Source organism: Hippocampus comes, unplaced genomic scaffold, assembly GCF_001891065.2.
Source record: "Hippocampus comes isolate QL1 unplaced genomic scaffold, H_comes_QL1_v1.1 scaffold229, whole genome shotgun sequence".
Lineage (NCBI taxonomy): Eukaryota > Metazoa > Chordata > Actinopteri > Syngnathiformes > Syngnathidae > Hippocampus > Hippocampus comes.
The window spans coordinates 224,248-240,628 of record NW_017806060.1 but is presented as its reverse complement, the minus strand read 5'-3'; the positions used below and the strand labels follow the sequence as shown (position 1 = coordinate 240,628).

Genomic DNA, 16,381 nt, shown 5'->3' with positions numbered 1-16,381 from the left:
GTCGCCGGCGCGTGCGAACATTAATTACTTTGGCCATTTGGACGCCGCTCGCTGTTTGCTCCCCGACGGAAAACGTGAGCTCGGGCTTAGCGGCGTTACATTAGGAAATAATACGCCCTATTTACCCGCCCAGCACGCCGCCCGCCTGTTGACTTTTTGCGTGCATGCGCCCAGACACACAATTACTCCCTGAATTTGAACACCAATTGTAGAAATGGTTCTTCTACGCGTGTAATATACACAGCGGTAGCTTGATTTGAAATGGCTGATTTTGAAAAACTGAACGTAAGTTGGTGGGCATGCGAGTCAAAGGAGCAGTGTGGAACACTTTGCTTGTAAAATCCGCAGTTTGACACGGGCTGCCGTGCATTTACATTTCATTGCAGGTGATCTCGGGCCTAACAGGCCGGGCTGATAACGACATTCATGCTCACCTTGGTCGGACATTTTGTTTTCCAAATCGTATTGTATCATAAACGACGTCAACCCTGTTGTAATTGGGCTGCAGCTCTCGAATTTATTGGTATTCGGACATCCTTTTGAAAATTCTATCAAATAATTGATTATTCAGATAAAAATAAACAAGATTTTTCTTTTGGTTCAAAAACCACTTTTTTTTTTCCTGCATTCAAAATGACGTGGCAGACGCCTCCGGCTCATTTCGTGCGGCCCCCGGCCAAACCGATTGATAAAGCTCCGGCTCTTTCCATATCGTCTTAAAAACACATGAGTCAGTGGGTTTGACAAGCAGTGGCTAAATCAATTGACGTAAAGTTTTAGTGAACTCGCAAGCTTTATATACTGAGCGCCAGAGCTCAAGTGAAGCGAAAAAAAAAGGAATCCAAAATGAGAATATAATGTCCTCGCATGTGGGTAAGGAGAGTCACAGTCGAATACAAATACAAAATATAAACGCTCCCATTGAGCGACTTCAACTCGAGCAGCTGATGTCACTCACTGGGCCGCACCCCTTAAAGAAACAGGAACACGAAAATGGGTACGGTAATGACAATTAATTTTCTTACGCCAGCACCCAATGTACTGTATGCGCGTCATGTTTCTTGCTTTTGTCGCGTCCCCTCACTTGTGTCGCGGTGGCTGTGCTTTTGTCTTGCGTGCATTATTGATGCGGCGGGCGGAGGCAGGTGGAGCGGCCCAGGAGATGCGGCTGGCCAGCCGGCGCTGGCTGATCGAGGCAACGGAGGCGGCCTGGCAGGCAGCTGTTTGCGTCGCACTGCAGCGCGCCACCTTTTGTGTGCTAGCGCCGCGGCAAGCCCCTGTTCCACCACCTAATCGGCATCCGCGCACTCAGTGACGTGACACCCGAAAGGCGTTTTCGGTCAGACACACGATTAGTGGGTTCATTGTGCTATTCAAATAAAGTGGTGTCGTTGAAATAAATGGAAATGCAGTTCACCTATTCCAGTCTGCCCAAAAATGTAAATATTGTAACGTAAAAAGACAAACAGCACTCGATAATATTGGACTTTAGATTTAAAACATTACAGTCATAACTTTATTCAATAAAATGTGAAGAATGAAGCAATTTTTTTTGGACACAATTTTATCTTCAATTCCATCAACATTATTCTGCTTTTTCTATGCTTTGTCAACATGGGGGCAGTATAATATGCACATACATAATTGCCCATTAAGGTGCAGGGATATTAGTCATTCTTAGGTAAGGATAAAGAACATATATTGTGTCTACACGTGTTGCTCCACCGTTTCTGTTCAAATATGAGTTGCCTAAAGCGTTATAACAGTGTTAACGGGGATGCTGTAGATTTGTTAGCCCGTCCATGGGCGGGATTGCATTAAGTGTTAGCATTGTGGAGAACACAATGTTCCCTGCCTTATATGGAAATATGTAGATGTACGTTGACATGATTCCGAATGCATAAGCGCGTCGAAAATGTGAAATCCGCCAATGGTTGCGGAGCAGGCGTGGGGACATCCTTGGGCATGGCATCCATCTGATGCAAAATGAGATGATATTAGGATTGAAATGGGCTGCCATTATGCTGTGAATGATGCGCTTATGAGAGGATCAGACCAATTTCACTTCAAATGGACGATTCATTCTATGGCTGGAGCTGCACAGGCATCAGAAGTCACACACTGCCCCCCAGTGGTGGAAACCACTCACAGCTAATAAAACACTGCTTGCAGTTGGGGGGAAGGAAGACGTCATTCACAGGGTTCTTTATTTATTTAGTTTCGGCCAAGACATTATGGAATGCACGTTAAGGAGGACGTTCTTAACACATAATGGAATAGATACGGAAGATGTCGATTTTTAAGATTTTTTTTTTTTCCAAAGACATGGAATTTTTTATGACATGGAATCACGTCATCCTGTAGTTTGAGGCCCTCATTCATGCTTGGGAGTGAATTTGTGGACAACATTTTCCCATTTGGGCTACGTGTGTTCATGGTGCACAGTCTTCGGGATCGTTCACATCCACACGGGTTAATGGACTTCCTGATTGGGGTGGAATTCTCCCCCATTTCTTTCGCCAAGATGGATTGGAAACGGCGAATCCGGAACAGAAAAGAATTGTGCTGCTGGAAAGCTCACCTTCAGCACTTCTGAATGCTAATGAGGTGCTCGTGTTTCACGATTGGACACGGCATGATGGGACGGAGATGTAATATGTTCCGTCTGTTTGTTGCGATGGGTCTGATTTTGACTCCAAACTGATTGGAATTGTGGGGCCAAAATGAATGCTTGTCAGTGATAAATTAACAATACATCCACGAATCGTTTTCGTTGTTTTAATTACGCGGGGGTGTGGCTCAGTGCTGCATGTCTCAGGCAGCCCGTTTAGGCGGCAAACTAGCAAGGCAAAATGAGTCAATTGCAATGAATGGTTCCTATTCTAAATATGAAAAAATATATATTTGTTATCTTATAAGTGTCCCAAAAAATTGATAAAAAGTCATAATAGTTTTTCTTATTTGAAAAAAAATCCTCAAAAAGTTTTAATAAGTTGAGATAATAGTCAGATTTTACAAAAAAAGTGTTGTAGTTTGAAAAACAAAAAAGCCTGATCCCCCCCCCCCCAAGAAAAAGTTGAACTCAGAAATGTAACCCTAATCAGAACACAACTGTACCACTGGTGTCAACTATGTGACATCAAACTTTGCCGCTGCGAACACTTTGTGTGTGAACGCCCCCCCCCATAAAAGCGTCAGCATGGCCAGTGCAAAGTAAAAAGTGGAGCAAAGCGCCCAAAAGCGACGTGTCATTACGTTGAGCTGAGCAAAAATAAACATTTGTCGAGTGTGAGCCAAGAATTGATCGCGTGTCTTCGGGTGAGGGTGGGGGTGCCGTGAGGAGGGGAATGGAAGGGAGGAGGGCTGGGGTGCCGAGCTTGGCCCGGGGCTGTAGCTGACTGCCGCTTTTATACATAGTTTATTTGTACCTGTTTCTCGGACCGTTGCCGTATTGCCCGTCGTCTACCCCCGCCCAAGCTTGCTCTTCTTTCGACGGCCAGTTTGTGAATAAAACAAAGCGCTCGGCTTACTGCTGTATAATGCACCACCTCGCCATTGGACATCAATTGACAGCACGCGTGTCTACGCCCCCCCTGCCCCCCAGGATTGGAAGGGGAGGGGGTGGGGGGGGACTCTGGACCGGACCGCCACCAGATCTGTGGAAGGGGTTGCAGCAGTGGGGTTAGGATTTTAAATATTTCATGGCCCCTCCAAGCACAAAAAGACTACAAACGTCACCGAGCGAGCTGCTTTGGAGGTCGACGCTCATTCAAGGTCATGCAAAGCCTTCTGGGAAAAATATGTGCAACGATTGCTCTGGTTGGTCAGCGGCGCGGTTCCAGCTAGCGTGTCCGCTTAACTTTACAGCGCCAACTCAGGGATGAGCAGGAGCCAATTTCCAAATTCCCACCCCCATTGGGAACATTGAAAGCATGACGACTGTGACAAAAGGAAACAGGAAGGCACTGTGTCGAAGCGCCCCAGCCCTCGCGCGCTAAATGCAACAGCTAAATCAAACATATTTTTGTTCGGCACAGGGAGGGAGGGATTGGGGTGGGAGCGTACCTGTCGATAGCGACGTTAGTGGCTAATGAGACTGCACTAGGCCGGGTCACATCACATTTGTTGCCTGCCAGTCGCTTTGAACAGCTGCCACTTTACGGGACGCATTTTGATCTGCAAATCTGTCGGAACTGCAAAGCACAAGCGAAAAACACACACACACACACACACACACACACACACACACACACACACACACACACACACACAACGGATGCATTCCGATGTATACACAGTGCACTGTCTGTATGTAAAAAAGGAAAGAGAATGTGATAAAAAAAGTATCATTCGTGTTAATCTTGTTTTTTCAGAAATGGAGTAGGAATCTTTTGAGATAAAGTCTTCCATATTTATGAAAATAAGTTGTTTTGGAAGAAAAATATGAATGTTTCAGGAGAAATACTAACTAATCTCTTTTTCTAAAAAAACAATGAAAAAAATCACTCTTCCAAGAACATTTTTTTTTGTCATTTTGTCTTCCATTTTCAAGTTTTTTTTTTCAACATTAACTTTTTGTCCCCCAACCCCCAAAAAAGTTTTATTTTTTAAAAGAAAAAAAAAATCATTGTTACCCAAAGGGAAAACACAGAAAATTGTTATTATTATTTTTATTATTATTATTTATTTATATAGTATTTATTTATTTATTTATTTAAATTTTCGCGTCTTATTATTTTGAGCGTTGCAAATGCCTCTCTTTTTGGGGGCAAAGTTCTTTTAAGGAGAGTTCCGAACATTTTTTTTCCATCAAATAAAAAAGTACATTAAATCTAACAAGTCCAAATTTTAAGAACTAATTTTTTTGCTCGCGAAGTCATTATTGTTGAAATATGAATGGGATCGTTTTCCAAGTCAAAAGATGGCTGGATGAAGTGTGTGTTTGTGTTGTAATGACAAGCCCCTGGCGTCCAGCCGTCGTCATGAGGGACCTCCTCATTCCCACCTCCCCATTCCCTCATTGCTCCGGTGAAAATGAAAATGAGGGCATTGGCATTTCAAAGAGAATGGGCGCGGGCCCCTGATCACAGGTGTCAGACCCCCGCCTTCATCACGTCCACAGTGCCCCCCCCCACCCCCCACACCCGCTCCCGGCACCACCGTGGCGACAGCACAGGTCCACATGCATGTATACATGTTGCAGGGCATTGCCGCCTCTTCCCTCGTAAAACATTGAAACGGTTGCTTCTTGATGTTTGTGCAGGTGGACAGCAGATGGGGGCGGGGGTGACGGATGCGACTGGGAGGCTAGGCTTGATTAGGTGCGTTCAGTCCACATCAAAGATTGAAAGCCTACTTTGAAACCCTAACTTTTGTTGGAAACCCTACTTTGAAGAAACCCTCCTTTAAAAAAAGTCTTGCACTATGAAACCGCAATCCTTCTTAAAACCCTACTTTGAAACGCTTACCCTTGTTTGAAGCCCTACTTTAGAACACTAACTGTGATTTTAAACCCATACCCAAGATTGGAACCCTAAACCCTGCCTTGAAACCTTTCTTGCAGAAAACCTTGCAATGTGCCCGATTTAATCTTGGACCTTACCCTCCCGTGATAAACTTGAAACCTTAACCTTGCTTGAAACGCTACTCTGAAACTGTAACACTCCCGTGAAACCCCAACCCTGACTTGAAACCCTGACTTTGACTGTTCAAAAAAAATCTATTGGAATTTTTTTTTATCCAAGTATCTGTTCCTCCATCTAATACGAAGTTACTTTTGCCAACTCCACGTGTCAGCTAGCATATGTCCTAGCATCGAAACTCGAATCGCTACCGTCCCCGCTCGGCCTTTTATGTTCATCCACTCCGGCATGAAAAATTCATCCTGGACCCGCAGAAAAATGTCTTGCTGCACAGAGAAGTCATATTGCACTCAAACATTGATGAAGCTTTTAATTACTTTGATTGCTGGTGCATTCCACCGTAAATACACAATAAATGACTTGATGCAATTTTGATCTGCCCCTTTTAGCAACCCGCTCTCATCAAACAAATACACATAATAGACGAGAATGACAGACGCCGGAATTGGAAGACATTTTCTGCCCCCCGCCCCCCATCCCCGCAAATGTCAAATCAACTACGCACAAAGTACAGAAAAATGCACTCGTCATGTAAATGGTAGTCATCCTGAGACAAAACATCATTGTAGCTTGAGTAAAATTATTCCTAAATATGATCATTTAGGCTCCGAGTTGAGGCTCTCGACATAAACACAACCGTGTTACTAAAACCTTTTGTCGCCATCTAGAGGAAGAGAAAAAAAAGTGCGCTACATGAGTCGGCAGAAATGACATCATCAACTTAATGATGCGCCGACAATGCTAAATTCTCTTTTCTAATCACATTTTCATCCATAATGAAGTGTCACTCAGACAGACGCAATACCGTTAATCACATTTTTTTAATAAAAACGGTGAAATCAAAGTCTTTTTTTTTTAATTTCACGGTATAACTATGTTTGTTCTTAGGGCCACTGAGCATTGCGGCTAACACAGCTAGCATGTACTCTTGAGCAAAAACTAACACATTAGGGTTGATTTGCAACCCCGTTACCGTGAACTCCAGTCATACCATCACCTTTTAGCATAGCATATCTAGCAATGTCGTTGCGGCGTGTTTGTCGATGTTTCCGTGAATACATTTTGTGCGTGCCTGCATGAATCTTTACAAATAAAAGTACGTGGGACAAAAGCTTCATGCATGAGGTTCATTCCCGTACGCCTCGTTTCTCATGCTTTGATGTGTGCTTGTCATGTTGACGCACACATCGGGCGAGCGCATTTGTAACGCAGTCTACTGACAGTCATCTTAGCACAGCGCGCTAATATCATGAGGATCGACATGGTAATGCTCTCCGTCTGGCTGTCTCTCTGTCTACGTACATGTCTGACACTCATTTTAAGTGCACCGTGCGGCAAACAGGATTTGGGGACAAAGAAATATAATACAAAGACGATATAGACTTACAGCGAATATGCCTTCCAAATGTGCTTACTTCAAAGCTGTTTATTGCCACTTCCAGTTGACGTTTCCTGTCAAACAAAGAGAACAACACGTTTGGCCAAACTGCAAACATTGCCTTTATGAAAATACACTGGCTTAATGCTAACACACACACACACACACACACACACACACACACACACACACACACACACTATTATTCTGCTGTACAACAAAAGTAGAATAAAATAACACAGTGAACTACTAAGAATTGGACCAATCAGGAATAATAAATACGTAAACATCATAATTTAATAATAAGTTATGATCATACACACGCCGTTAGCATCATCGATACTTGCAAATGTGACTGATGAAAAGACAACACAACAGTCATCTGGCAGAAGAGCATTTCATTTTTTGCCTGTTACTCTACGTGGTTGGCATACAAAAAATTATACCAAATTTGGGGGCGGGGGGGCAAAATAATGAACATTGAATCATTTTCAGCGGCACACCTGATGATCTCTCACAGCACACGAATGTGCCACGGCACACTGGTTGAGAATCACCGGGTTAGCGTACTACGTAGGGCACTACCAGTGACACGCAGGCAAATAAACGGGCATACGCGGTCATATTGAAGATAATGCACAGCTTGAATATACTCGGCGTATTGAGGAATTGCGAGAGACCTCGAGTGTGTGTTTGCTGGCTACCAGTTGGAGAGAGCAATCTTGTGTATCGATCCACGGTTGCTCCTTCAAAGCTGCGAGAACATCGATCAACTCCTATGCGCAGTCATTAACATACACGCTGTTAACAAGCGGCGCCGCGGTGTAGCGCGTCCGGGCATCAAGACGGCCATCGACACGCGCGCTTAGCGGCTAACGCACGCTCTCGCCGAGTGGATCATCCGTAGCTCGAACCGCTTTACTTCAGCGTGAGAGCACGCCCATCACAAATTCAGAAGGCAAACGGAGGGGAAAAGGATCCAACAAGCTACGCAAACAAAAATGACCGGAATAAACCCTAGACCGCTAAAAGCAAAAAAAAGCGGCATGCACAATGCCCACTAAAAGGAGCTTTTAGCAACCAACAGGCAGCAAGGGCTGCGAAATGGGCCTCCTAACATCCTGCAAAGAATACTCGGTAGGTTAGAGGATTACTTAAAATACTACATTCGATACAGTGGTACCTACGATACTACGCTAGTACAATGCGGCATTACTTAGGATACTCTACAGCTTTGAATACACAACTACGTAAAATTGAGTACTACGTATATTATATAACATGCGTGACAGGCTGATTGAACACTCCAAATTGTCCCGAGGTGTGAGTGTGAGCGAGGATGGTTGTTCGTCCCTGTGTGTGCCCTGCGATTGGCTGGCAACCGGTTCGGGGTGTCCCGAAGATGGCTGGGATTGCCCCCCCCCGTGACCCTTGTGAGGATAAAGCGGATCGGAAAATTAATGGACCGATAGGATACAGTTCCACACGGGACGGAGGACTACATAGGACACAGGATTACAGTACAGGAGATGAAAGTACTGGATCAAGTGGTACTTAACTCATTCACTCCCAAAGACGTTTTTAAACGTCTTTTCAGACTTGGTCTAGAATTGGCTGGTACTGGATAAGTTAAGAATTCACATTTATAGGAGGCAATACCACTAAAGATACCATACCTGTGTCAAACTCAAGGCCCAGGGAGCCAGATCTGGTCCAGCAGATTATTTTATGTGGCCCCGTAAAGGCAAATTATATGCATCTTCAACTTCATGTTTCGTGCTTAAATACCGAAATTGAAAATTGTCTTCAGCGGGGACAAAGACAGAATGATTTCATTGGGGTGGCCGGTGAGGTTCAGTCACACAAGTATGCACACATCATTTTTTATTCTTGTAACTAATGGAGAAGTCATTGTTTATCAAACCCTCCTCGGACGGATTTCATGAAAATAAAATGCCCATTTTTTTTTCTCTTTTTTTGGAAACCAATCCTCGTGTCAAAGTAAATGTAATAATACTTGAATAGTTTTTCCTGGCCCCTCATTTCAAAGCTGCCTCGTACATACGGCTATTACATCACGGCTCTCCAAAGGAAACCAGAACTACGATGTGGGCCGTAACAAAATGGAGTTTGACAGCTCTGCATGACAACACAGGATTCAGCACTGTAGTACTATAAAGGACAGAGTACTAGCTAAGGCGCTGCGGTGTTGAAATGTTAGAGGGCGTTGTGCCTGCCAATAGAAGTTGAATAATTGAGGCTCTGCAAAAGTTTTAAGCTGCCAATCGTTATATCTGCTGACATCAGATCAGATCTTGAGGGGGCGCCGCTACTTCCTGTCCGACTACATAACAGGCAAAAACATCTGCGGCAATATTTCCCGCCACGTGGATACAATTGTACTTGTAATTCTCCCGTTTTCTCTTGCTTACTTCCATAAATACGCCAGTGTGATTTATGGCTCCTCCGAGAGCTAATTTAGGGCAAAAAAAAAAAAAAAAAGCGTGCACATTTATTAGTGCGGAGTCGGGGAATTCCCGGGGTCGACTCGCATCAGCCGTGATTTTCTCCTTCAAAGGCAGCGCTGATAGATGCGAGCGGACGCCGTGGTCGGATCGATACACGCTCCTGAGGACGTAACGGCCTTCCCGGGATGACTCGACCTCTTCCAAGGCCTTTAATTCCCAACGTTTAATCGCCCGCTGCTGAAATATTAATTGGCCTCTTTTCACTTTGTGAGTAGATGTGTGTGAGTGCGCACGCGTTTTTGTTTGCCATTTGTGTGTTCGCCCGTTTTCAGTCGCATCAATATTGTCAGGCTTACATTTTTCAGTGCATTCGAGGAGTAAAATGGAAGCATTACTCCGCTATTTTATTATTATTATTACTGTTACTATTAATTTTATTATGACTACTAATTTAATTATCATTTATTATGGAGACCTAAAGTGTTAGAGGAAAAAAAAAAAAACAATGTCAGCTTCAGAAATCATCCACAAACGTTTACTTGCATTTCTGATTTTAAATAGATTATAGCAATCTAGTTTGTTGACCAGTGTTTTTGTTGTTTATTTGTCATTGTTTAGTGATTACAAAACCACTAAACAACAACTTACCAATATCACTCTAGCAGGATTGATGAAGTATTGACCAACCTTTTTGAAACTTAATCCGTTTTTGGTTCGGTTGGGTTTTGTTTTGGGTTTTTTTCAAATTCAGTGACAAATGTTAGACTGGACACAGGACAGCATGATCCCAGGCTTAAATCATATCCCATCACGTCACTATTGAAGGCTTAAATATGTCGGTTGAGGAGTAAAGTGGAAGTGTTTGTCCTCACACACACACGCACACAATCCATCAAGCACTTTACCTGCGCGAGTGTGTGTGTGTGTGTGTGTGTGTGTGTGTGTGTGTGTGTGTGTGTGTGTGTGTGTCGGTATGTACCCGCGAGACGTTGCTGATGGACACTCAGGTTGTAGCCGGTGGAGGGCGCTCCCTCCCTGGAGCCCACCTGCCCCGGTCACCTCCGTGTTTTCCGCGTGCATCGTCGCAACTTTTTGACAATGACGAGCGCCGTAACGGAGGAAAAGTGCTCTCAGCCTTTGGAGAGCAAAAATAAAAGCTGCTGGTGGATGTGTAAATGCATCGCCGCCACAAGGGAGCATGGATTTTTTTTTTTTTTTGCTTGTTTTTTTTTTTTTTGTTTGTTTTGTGTTTTGTTTTTTTATCCCAACCACATGTCACGTCAATCACTCAATGGTAATGATAATGGCTACCAAGTTTAAAAGGTAAAACATTTGACGACGGCTTATGTATTGTGTTCTTTGGTCATGTGTTTCCTTCAAGACGGCTGCAAACCATAATCGTTATTATGGTCACTCTGAAATTTTATTTCAACAGTCCTTTTCTTCTCATTTGAAATATTTCAATCCCATATTAATCAGACATGTCCTGTGATTAACAGATGAACCATTTTTTAAATTATAAAATGAGTGCAATGATTGCATGCATGCACGCCTCAATTTTAGCAATTGCAATAATAAGCCATGAATAAGAGTATACCTGTGGTCTTCAAAATGAATGAATACTTCTTTAATGGAAATATATTGTCAATTATCTTCCCATTCTAGCCCAAATACATTTGTATCAAAGACTAGGCCTCATCATTGCTCGTGCTAATGGTTTCAGTATATAAGCCACTTGGCTAGTAGCTAGTTAGCACAACTACATCCCAAGACGCCGAATAAAAGCCCTCATTAGCTCATACAACCACTCTTTTTTCTACACGTCATACGAATAAAAGTTGCTGGTGTCAAAAGGCACTTTTACAAATACTCCCGCGATATTTTTTCATTAGCGGCCTGTGCTAGGGCCTGCTAATGCTACCGGTTAGCACCAATTAGCACAAAAGCGCTAGCTGCGAGAACAATCGTCGAACTCACCAAGGCGAGAAGAAAAGTGGTCGAAACTCCGGCACCCCCCGTCTCCAGCTCAGCTTCCGCTGGTTCACAAGTGTTCGCTGACATGTGTACTGTACTCGCTATTTTGATAGGGTTTCAAAATAATAATTTGGGTTTAATACACTGGTTGGTTCTGGAGGGTGTGGTCTCAGTGCTCATTCTGATGACGTACAGCATAATATAGCGGGACTTTTTTTTTTTTTTGACAATACACTCAACCCAATTGTTTAATCGGTTACATTTACAGTACCTCAATCTCTAATTTTAACTTCTGGATTCAAACCCTTATTTAAAAACCAAAACCTAATTAGGATCGTGATGCCTCGCTGTAACTCTAATTTGGAGCCTATCTTCAAATTTAATTATGTCTCGAAAAGTCAAACTTTACTTGTCTGAAACCCTAAATTTAGTCCAACATCCTAATTTAGCTTGAAACCCCACTTTGATTTTTGAAGCCCTATCTTCAAAGCCCCAAATTTTAAATAAAATTGAAAAAAAACGAAACCATGACACTTTCATAAAATAATTCCATCTTGAAAAAAATCAACTCTGTCTTGAAACCCTAACTTTAAAGCATAATCCTTGTCTGAAATTCCAACCCTTGGTTCTAAACCCTGATTTCAACCCTACTTTGAAACCGTAACCTTGTTTTAAACCCGACTTTTAGACTTGTTTGAAACCCTAGCCTTAAAACCTAATTTGGAACCCTAACTTTATCTTCAAACTCTTATACAAAACCTGAACTTGATACCCAAACCCTAATTTGAAATCCTAATTTGAAGACCAACTCTGTCTCGAAAACCTAATTTGAAACCGTACCCCTTGTGTAAAACGCTAATCCTGTTTTCACACCCTAATTTATAATCGTAACCCTTGCTTAAAGCCTTACTCTGACTGTCTACTGGTAAATGATAAACTTTCATTTCAACACACGTCCTTGCGTTTGTCTTCCAAAAGTGATGCTATGCTGCCCCCTCTCTGCCATCTGAGTACAAAGAGGCACGCTGATCTTCAGTATAAAGCACATCAAGACCACTCCCAGTATCTTCGGGTCGCTGTTGTTCTCGCGTAAAACTCATTTTTCCCTGACACGTTTGCGTCCACCCAGAGTGCCCGTAACCTTCTTAAAGCCGTCCATTTCAAGGCCTCCATCAAACACTTGTTATAGATTTTACCTCCGGCGAGGAAGGGTTGGGGGATGCACGAGGGGGATCGCTGGGTCCTTGGCAATCCTACCTGAGAAAAGACGAAGAAGATAAAGAAAAAACTAAAAGGATCCCGAGTGTCCCGAAGGATGCTTCTCAGAACTCCAAACCGCATCGTCCCGCGCGCCGACCTCAAGATGGAGGATGCCAAGAAAGAAATGAGACGGGAGGCCGAGGGCACGGCGGCTTGTTTGTAAAGGCAAATATTTCCGCCAGATGTTAACCAGCCTCCTTTCGAGATGTGAGAAATGGATTACTCGGACGTAACCGATGAATCAATCAATCGGTTTTTGATCGTCGTGGAAATAAACAAGGTTGTTTAGTGCAAGTTTGGAGGAGTATTGGACCAAAAACGTTATCCGATCAGACTGTATGGGACACGTGTAAATGCTGAGGGGGTGGAGGGAAACAAGCCCCCCAATAAGTTTGCACAAAACATGACATTCGATTACTATGTGGGCAAAAAGTGTAATTGGTCACATAAAATGTGAAAATGGAAGTGCAACAGCAGCGGCAAAAAAAGTCATATTTGAGCCATGTGTTCCAATACTTGTACACGAAACAGGTGAAAAAAAAAAAAAAAAAAACTAATGTGAGCAAACGTATTGGAACATATGAAAAGTGAAAACGGTCAAATACAAATATTTGAGGACGAGGCAAGTGGGGGACACACGTGCAAAGCGAAAATAGAACTTTGAAAACATTGAGGGGGGGCGAGTTGGGTAAGATTTAAGTCATATTTGGTTCGGGTTCATTTTTTTTTAACCTATGTTGAACTTTTGCGTTAATGTTCACACTGTGCATCATGTTGCACTGGCTGACAATCACAAATGTTCGAAATCGTAGTACCTACTTTCTTCCACTAGAGGGGGGCCTTCTCCCAAAAATACGTTGACTTGCACTTGCAGGTGCTTTTTTTCTCATGAGTTAAAATAAACACAAAACACACATTCCTTCTTTTTCAGCTTTTTTTTTAACAGGCTGAACAAAATTTATTTCAATTCCACACTCAGAGGATGTTTTTTTTCAGAGTAAAACAACTAATAAAAAAATAAAAATAAGTAACAAAAAAATAAGTGGTCTGTGTTGTAATCCTCATATGGATTTTGGATGTTTGGTCTCTCTCGTCAATGTTTGACCACAGAGGACAGTGGAATGTGTAAGCTTACACAAACAAACCTTTTCACCTCTTCCCAGAACACACACACACACACACACACACACACACACACACACACACACACACACACACACACACACACACACACACACACACACACACACTTACTATCTTATGTTCCCTCACTTTTGGTCTTTATGATTTCGTGCTCTTGACACACAGTTGAAGATTCGTTCAAAGTGTACAATGTATGTGTGTGTATCGAAAGCACTATAGACACACACAAACATACAAGCCATAACAATAGGTACTCTAGAACAAGCCAAGACCTCCAATGTTGACTTTTGGTGAACTTAACAAAAAATAATAATAAATACGGTATGTCTGTTATTACCCTTGAAGTCTCCAGTGTTTACAATATTTGGACCCACTCATGTCGCTACATCAAGAATTGACTCTGACGAGAGAAAAGTGCAATACTAGCATTCAAAATACATACTTCTTCCCCTCGCAGTAACAAGAATAAAATTCAAATATTACCCCCCCAAAAATATAATCAGTTTGATGGGGAAGAGTTCAGTTTACAGGGCTAAATAAAGTTTGAATATTAAGAAGTGGGAGAGGGGGAATAATGTTGTCATTTTACCAGAATATAATTGTCTTCTTAATATTAAGTGAAGCAGTACCATATCTTTTATTACTGAAAAGCTAATAATGTTACAAGAATAAAATGTTTTGGGTTTTCTCTGGTATTAAAGTAATAAAGTTGCCTTGTTCTAGGGCATGGGGGAGTCAGTCATTTGACGATAACTAGGTTAATGTTACCAAAACATTTTTTTGAGAATTAAGTCATAACGCTACAAGGGAAAAAAATGTTAATATTTAGTTGAGCAAAGTCAAAACATTAGAAAAATATAGTCGCTATTTTTCTGAAGTGAAAATTAAACAAGAGTAGTCGCAATATTCTTTCAAGGAAAATGTCAAAAATTGTAATTTTTCTCATGGAAAAAAAAATCGAATTCAGAGAATCGAGTACAGTAGTAACACTGAGTCTTTTTTTTTTTTTGCATTCAGAAAGAAACGGTATAATTTTGGGAGACTCAACTTGACAAAATAAGTAATTAGGTTGAAATATTATAGTTAAATAGTAATATTCAGCGCAAATAAATTCAATGTTAGCAATGTGTCTCGCAAATGTCAGTACAGTATTTGTGCTGCCAAGAGCTGCTCCACTAATTCTTGTGCTTCAAACGAGGCAACAAGAGTGCCAACATCAATGAAACGGGGTGCGACAGGTAACACAGAACATTCTTGAAAAATTCTTGGTGAAAAACAAAACAAGCTTTAACACCGACTAAACAAATTTTCAACTTAAATGTCCGCCACGTTACTACAAACGTGGCAGAACTTGCTCTCCGCAGACTTTGATGATCGCCCCTAAACCCCATTTGTGTCGCTAATGCTAAGTTGCTACATGCATAAACATGAGGACAAATATAACATGGTGAGTGGGGGGTGAAGGTGGGGGGGAGGGGATCCTAGTAGTTTACGTTAATTTTTTCCAGTGCTTTAACATTCGCTTTGCAACTGTGCTCATTCCCCTTTTTCACTGAGCTGAGCTGGCAGCGACATAATCCAGCCGTTGAAAGTGACCTGTGGTAACCAGCAAAGGGCACCACTCATAACTGACGGGTCCTCGAAATATTGTATATTCCTGTTTGCAGAACGGAAAAGGTGGCACCCAAGGTGTTTTTTTTTTGTTTTCTCCAGAAAGCCCCAAATGCCCGGCGGCACTACCGCCTGCGTCACCGTTAGTACACCTGGAAGCATGCCAGGCAGTGCCGGCGACAGCGCTCACGGTGGCGCCCGCTCGTGCTTCCTCTGGTGATACCCAATGTGGGACCCTTGCAGGCACGCCTGGTCACTGCTGCCAACTTAAGAAAAAAAAAAAAAACTTCTCTCTGGATCAGTAGAGAGTTGCGACGAGCTAAGAATCTACGCTCATGTCATCTCAGGCTCCATTCCATCCCCGGCTCGATGTGAAAGCGGTACCAACAGAGTTCAACTTGGCTTGTGAGCTGCTGCATGAGGAGGGAAAAAAAAAAAAACGTTGCTCGAACAAACTCAAGGCTTTCCATCAGATACTTGTGCCTATGCTAAAATACTTTTCCTTTGAAACGTACTCATATCCCTTTCACACCAAGGCGGCGACTGTGATAGCATGCGACATCCGGTGAGGTTTCTGGTTTATGAAGTGATGAGCTTGTTGGAGTAAAATGGCGGTTAAACATTAGGGCTGAGGACATGTGGTCACTACTGGCCGGGAGCAGAGGTGCCCCTTGAATGTACGATTTTCAATTTGCAGTATTATTATTATTTTTTTTTTTACTTGGAGTCTCAAATACCCGACAGAACCTCTGATTGAAATATGTTCCCTTTTGGTGCTAGACCAGCGCTACCTGGCACCATCTCGATGTGAAAGGGGTACCAGAAGAGTCCTACTTGGCCTGTAAGATGCTGCATAAAAAAAAAAAAAAAAAAGCGCCATTGTTGCCCTCCCCCCGCCCTTCAAA

General features: G+C 42.6%; 1 long non-coding RNA gene across 3 annotated transcripts in view; it reads right to left on the bottom strand.

Moving 5' to 3' along the window:
• The window catches only part of LOC109529733 (uncharacterized), a 105,599-nt gene extending 93,961 nt beyond the window's left edge, over positions 1 to 11,638 (bottom strand). For all 3 annotated transcript variants that reach the window (XR_002170887.1, XR_002170886.1, XR_002170885.1), the window contains exons 1-2: positions 11,466 to 11,638; positions 7,030 to 7,094 (exon numbers count right to left, since the gene is read on the bottom strand). This is a non-coding gene — a long non-coding RNA (uncharacterized LOC109529733). The remainder of the gene's footprint in view (positions 1 to 7,029; positions 7,095 to 11,465) is intronic.
• Between the last annotated feature and the right edge of the window lie 4,743 nt (positions 11,639 to 16,381).